Source organism: Larus michahellis, chromosome 11 (assembly GCF_964199755.1).
Source record: "Larus michahellis chromosome 11, bLarMic1.1, whole genome shotgun sequence".
In the NCBI taxonomy this organism is placed as follows: Eukaryota; Metazoa; Chordata; class Aves; order Charadriiformes; family Laridae; genus Larus; species Larus michahellis.
The window spans coordinates 13,192,864-13,199,896 of NC_133906.1; positions in this window are offsets into that span (position 1 = coordinate 13,192,864).

The window sequence follows — 7,033 nt, forward strand, 5'->3', positions numbered from 1 at the left end:
ATATACTGTGTTTGTCATTTGGAATGTGTGGTGTATGTTGCTACTTAGTTGCTTATCAATAAAGTCATAAATAGCTGAATACTTTTTGTTCTCTTTTGTTATCACAATAATCAGAAATTTTATTTTAAATTAAGGAGAAAAAAACAGAAGAAGAATCATTAAAAAAGGCTGTTGAAGATGCAGCTTGTCTCTTTTAAAATAGATGGCAACTATTCTAAGAACAAAATGTCTCAGAAATTCTCAGGCTTTTGAAGATAATGTAAACAAAACAGCAAAAGCATTGAAGTTTCATAATCACATCATATGCTCAAGACTTTCAGAGTTCAGTAATATATTTAATCAGCTACTGCTATATATAAGAAAACATGAGTCAAAGAATGTATTCAAAATGTAATGATAAGATGGCCTAAACCTCCTGGCTGTTTTTTAAAGGAGGAATACTTTGCTGCTGATATACTTGATACCATTTCACTGCTCTGAGCGGCAAACAGATCTTCTGTAGCGACAGGCTACAAATATCTAATCCTCAAAAAACATGGCTATAAAAAAATGGGAAAAAGACTGATGCATCTCTGTTAGTTTGTATGCTGTGGGTGATTTTGTCTTCTTCAAAGTGTCCCCATTGTGCTTTCATTCAGCGGTTCACCTGATCTGTGCCTTAGTGCTGATCTCAGTCTGCAGCCTCTGGACTTTCCCAGACTTACTCCTCCAGGAGCTTCACAGAGAAATCCTGGCCTGGCAGATTAAGAATTCCCCTTTTTGTATTATCGGTATGCAAAATAGATGTGTGATTTCAGTGGAATTGTTTACATACTGTGAACCTGCCACTACGGCCTCTCTCAGTGTACGCCCCGCATCTTCAGCCTCTGTTTACAGCGGCATGTCTTGCACTTCATTAATGCCGGCCAAACACCAAAATGAACATGGGCTTAAAATAAGTCCTAGCTGCTATCTGTCACAGGCTATTCTTTGGGCTGCTGTAAATAGTCATTGCATGTCATCTAATGTATGGTTCATAGTGCTATTCTGGGATATTCAAACAGAAATGGGTTTTGCAGTCTCCTCAGCTGAGGGTATCTGGAGTATCGTGTTGCCCCGAGCTCTGGTATGACTCATACCACATATAACACAGTTCTCAGAAAATCCTGCCCCTCTGTGCTACAGAAGGTTACTCGGCAGCCCTTTTCACCAGTGCAGTTATCTCAAGAATTTGCAGTGAAATAAATGCTGAAGAGATAAATTTCCCTCTTATTCTGGTTTTCATAGTCTTCCATCAAACTTGAAAGATAATTAGATTTCATGCATTTGAAGTATCAGAGATGGACAATTGCCCACCAAGCAAAACCCAAAACAACAAACTGAAAATTTTCCACAGAAACAAAAGCAAATAGAAAAAAAGGAGGAAAAACAGATACAAGAAAAGGAATATTGGAATGTGATGGGCACTATAGCAACAAATGTGGAAGTCTAAAGAATATACAAATGTGTCCTGAAACAATTATTTCCTCCTGGATGTTGTGTATTACACATACATCATAATTGTATAATTAAGGCTAGTTCATAGTTTTGCATATAATTTCTCAGACTGGAAATTAGTGCCTTGAGGCAGCCTGCCCGCATGAACGGGCTTACATTTTAAACGTGTAAGATCCTTCGCAGCGTGTTGGTCCGTGAAAGGTGGCAGCAAAATGCCAGAGGCTTTATTCGGACAGGTTGACGGGTCAGCCTCCCCACTGAGTTCTGGAGGCACTGCGCTGAGCTGCAGGTCCAGCGGACAGAATTTTTAACATATTGATAAAGTAAGGATGGTGTCATATCATTTCAAACTATGAAACAGTGGCTATGGTAAAGAAGAAAAAATTATCAGTCCTAAATGCTAGTGTACATCCCGTCACAGAATGAATGGCTTTAGGAGAGAAATTTTAAAATTGTGATGAGGTTTTTTGATGTGACATGAAATTAGGAGACATTATCGATTAAAAGTATCCTGATGACTAGAGTAGTTAAGACTGGAATGAAATTCAATGGTATGTGGATTTAGGTCATGTCACATGAACTAATAGCAAAAAAATTCTGTTAGAAACTGGAAGCTCCTCAGTAGGAAATAATGGCAGAAGAGAATGACTTACATCCAGCCTGGCTGAGCAGAGGATGGCTCAGCGGGTGGACACCATCCTGCAAACATGAAGAAGAAAGTCTCTTAAGATGCGTAAGGTATCTCCATCTGAGACAGGAAAGTGTTAGTGTCATCGGGATGTGGAATAATACTATGCTTAATTCTTGTCACGCACATTCAAAAGCATTGCAGAGGCTCCCAGAAGGGACACGGTGATGGTCAGGGGAATGGACAGTCGGTATTAGGGATGGAGATTGCCCTCGTGTGAGTGAAATGAATACAAGAGGGGATACAAGCAATGCTGTAAGCACAGCGGGGACGGGAATAAGTACTTAAACTAAAGAAGAGCTGACATGAACAAATGGATAAACTGATCACCAATAAATTAACTCAGAAATCAGGGGGATGCTGGAGCAATTGCAGCAATCAAGCTCTGGAAAGTCTGCTAAAGAGAGCTGGGAAGAAAAAAAACATACAGCTTTAAAGATGAATCAGCGTGAGTGTATAGATGGGATTCTGTGAAATGGTTCCCACGATAACTGGACATGGCAGCAGTACCCAGTGGGTAACTTTGAACTCTGCAATTCCAAAGCACGAGAATCCTAAAAGGATTGAAGCCACTGTCACTCCTTGTCCAGCCCTTCCCCATGGCGCCTGGTGACAGATCCAGGAGTTGGGCCCTGTGAGCCCATCTCAGTGGGGCGAAGTGCTGAGTTGGGCACCCAACGGGAGCTCAGCACCTATTTTCTCCATCCAGACTATCCACAAACCTCCTAAAAGTTCCAGTAGCTTGTGTGGGGTGCACACATATTTGGTGGGGGTGACAGCCATCCCCTCTTGTCCCATTGGAGTTTGGACTGCCAGCTAGGCATCGGGGCTGCACTGTCCCTTGCCTAGCCAACAGCCCCGAGCCCCTCCACCTGCCGTGAGGCTCCTTTGTACGCTATGGTCTGCTGGCTGTCTGCCCAGGAAAGGAAAACATCTGAATTTGTTCTAAACCAATTTAATACATACCAGTGACATATTTAGTGATGTAAGCTTCCACAAACCGCACACACAAATGACGTCCCCGCTACGTCGACGTGCTTGACGCGCCATCGGGAGACATTCAGGATCTGTTGACACACAGAGATACTTAGCGTTCGCTGAAATGTGAGCTGGGGATCTAAAAATAGGGCAGAGTTTTCTAGGCTGGAGCAGGAACAGTCACTCAGCAGGCACTCACGGAGGGTACAATCAGGATAACACCACAGCCCCATAGCAACGCCACCCCAGTGCTGCCCCCTAGAAAAAGGGTGTTCATCTCTACTTCACAGATTATCATTAAGTTCATTTACATGCATTATAATAATAAAGCCTATTTTTTACTTTTTATTTCAATGGGAACTGTGATTGGGTATCCATACAGATTACAGGGGCTTGGGGGGCATTATCCCTTTCAATCTATTTTTACAACAGATGACCTAATGAAGACTAATCTGATTTAAGGCTCAAAAAGCTTCCTTTGTGTGAACATTAACCAGGATATCTGTCTTTTTTCTTTCAGCTTTCTGTACTATCCTCTAATTGCCTGTTTATATGGTGGATACCAAAGGAGTCTGATATTATGCAAGCCTGGAATGTTAATAATAGAGCCAGCGTCTGCTCTTAGTTACCGATATAAATATTGAGAATCTGCATTGATTTTACTGGAACAGACCTACAGTCATACTGGCACTAATTTTATATATATCACAAGTACTTTCCTCTTGCATTGCCTCTTAAGTAGTTGAAAGAAATACTTTTTGTGACTCTGCAGAAGAGGAGACCCTTTTCACCATCAAATGTAATCTCATAATACATTCAGCAATTTATACTGCAAGGAAAATACAGAAGAAGGAATGAAGGAACCCATCTTGCTTGGGAAGTTATGAGACAGAAACATAACTGAGAGTTTTTGAGTTTTGCTTTATGCCTAGGTAGGGATTCCCATATTTCCGCTTCTCACAAGCAAGTAATCTGAAATCAGGACAGATGGGATCTCACCTGGAGTTCCTTACCCCAATGTGCTAGAACATGCTGTGCTGAGGCCAGTTCACTGAAATCCACCAGATGGCACAATATGAGAAAACCATCATATAAATGCCGCGTACAGGCAACACTCCGGAGGGAAATAGTAGTTTTGCTCTTTATATCCCTTGTAAGAGACAGCAGGGTACCATGTTTGTGCTCGGGGTTCACTGCAGTGAGTGCTCTTTCACTTGGCTGCTCTGGTTTTGTTCTTGTGATGAGAAGAAACTTTGGGATTTTCTTCATTTTAGGTTGGCTGTTTTTTTAAGAAAGTCTCTGTAGGTAGAGACAGTATCTTACATTAGGCCAATCGGTGCTTGGAAAAGGTAGAAAAGCTTTGAGAAAATCCTCCTTTGCGTTTTTTAAATATTTGCTTCAATAACCCCAGGTGGATTCAGATCCAGCTGAAACATGCAGCAGCCCAGCGCTGATCCAGACTTTCCAGTAAACCACTTTCTATCATGTTCTGACGTAAAGCTCCATTGCCCCAGACACCCTGCCTGGCTCTTGGATTTCAGTCTGGACTGGCACTACAGGTGTGGCATTGTTCCTTGGAAGAATTAGGTTATTATCTGGAAATTAAAACTCCAGATGCCCTGGCAAAGAATCACATCAGGAAAAGCTTTAATTAGAGAAATAAAACCTGGTTTGGTAAGATCGCTTAATTTCTTCCAGACATTTTATTTCATAGGCAGTGTCAAAATGTTTACTTTTTGTTCTGAATCAGGAAACACAGAAAACAGAAGAAAAGACTCTGCAGTACCCCAGGTTGTGTCCACATTGTGACTGTAGGGCTATTTAGAAATACCTGAACCAAATTTGTTTCGTGTACCCAAAAGCAGTAACCTGGAGTTTTGCGTGAGCTTGTTCCCTGGGCAGAGCAGCAACGCAACCTGGCCAGCTGCACTGTGTCACCTGAACGTACTGCTGTGTGTAAACTTGCAGTTCCTGCAGGTACGACTGAGGGGAGGCAGGAAATCCCAGGCAGGGAGTGATTCAAACTTACTGATGATATTCCTTATCACAGAGATTTTTTTTCCAGCCTGCATTTTTGCCTGAATAAGGATCTTCTGTGTTTCTGTCTCTCACTTCTAGTTTTTTCTGATGCTGAAAACGCTAACAGCTCTACACGCAGGAATTTGGTAGCTAGTGTGGGTGTTTTGCTTTGGTTGCTTTTTTTTTTTTTAATTATCATCATTATTTCCATGTCCAATTTGAATTGTGCTTTTATTTGTAATTTTTTTCATTATGGAATAGATGATATGACTGATTTCTCTTTGGATATGTTCTGCAAGAACGCTAGGGGAAAAAAATAAAATTCACATTTAAATAATGCCAGGTGGCACCATCTCTAGTGCTCCCAGTTTATCATTATTATTGTCCAGCATTAGCACAGCCAGCTACTTAATTGCTTGTCATTTTGGAAGACTGACCAGAGTTTTGGGTAACTGCCACTAGTAGCCAGCAGTCTTGGCAAGGAAGTTTTAACCATTTATTCATGGACTCTGTTCTTCCTAAGCCAATGGGAAGAAAGCTCTGACAACATTTTTCCATTTTCACATACAAACCCTTATTCATTTCATAAGCACAGAAAAGTGCTGGAGGGTTGGAAGCATAGTGAGAAAGGACACTGAGGAGCTGACACAAGGCAGCACAGTGTTGGTGCCACTGAGCCTTCAGTACTTTCCCCATTTTTTTCTCCTGTCTTGCCTGCATACCTCCTCCCTTTCCTGCTGAGAGAGGGGCACATTTTGGAAAGTAATTTCCCTGTCCAGCATATTTAGAAATAGGTTAATGACACTGCAACTTTAAATAGCAACTGAATGTGCAAAGGTAGGATTTATGGGCACCGTCAGTTCATTGAGCAGCAGCTCCCTGGAACTGTCCCCCCGCCAGCGAAGCCAGCACTGTGCAGTGACTCTGCACATTTAGTCTGGAGAGTCTCGGAGTCGCATCCTCCAGTGCGCTCATCAGCCCGTGGTGAACTGCCTCTGAGCAAAAGAATGGCTGTGAAACAGAGATTCAGGCTGTAGGAACCTGCGGACTTTGAACTCACAAGAACACTTTCAAACTCCTCAGGTAGAAGGATTTCAAGTGCATTGTTCTAATAAAATGTACATCTTCAAAGCATAAGGAAGAGCCTACACGCTCTATGGAATAATCTGGCACATGATACCAGAAATTTTGCTAGACTGGTAAATTTAGGGAACTGTCGTTCTGCTGCATTGACATTAGGAGAGTTGCACAGGTATTAGAAGCACCAGAAGTTGTTAAGTAGAGTACAGATATTGCTATTGATGTGTAATTTACTCCAAGATGTTAAGTGATACTGAGGTAAAAAAGGGATCAGCAGATAGGAACTTATTATAAAGCATGGATTGTTATAAACAGCTGTTCTTAGCTATTTTGTATTTTTAGGAAAATTTCTTAGTCAATCCTAAAACAGGAAATTCTTCTGTCTGACTTTCTCCGTTAAAAGTGAGATGCCAGACATCAAAATTCAAATATTGAGGCCAAACTCTGCTGCATTTATAATGTACCAGGCATCACACGTCAGAATTAACAAGGTGCCAGATACGATTAATCACAGGTTATCGCAGAGCATCATCCAAAACAGGACGATGATTAGATACCGCAAGAAATGCCAGATATAGAAGAAAACATGACACATACAGAACAGCCACTAGCCTTAGACATTACAATTACAGAGTTTGGAGACAGGAACTACCACAATATTCAACAATTAGTCCCGTGGTAATTAATCCTGATGAATTGGACCTGTTTATGTCTAACAGAATCCCTCAGTATCTTACCTTCCCAGTGTGATATTTAATTGGTGCCATTGTACCCAGCAGATGTTGTTACCAT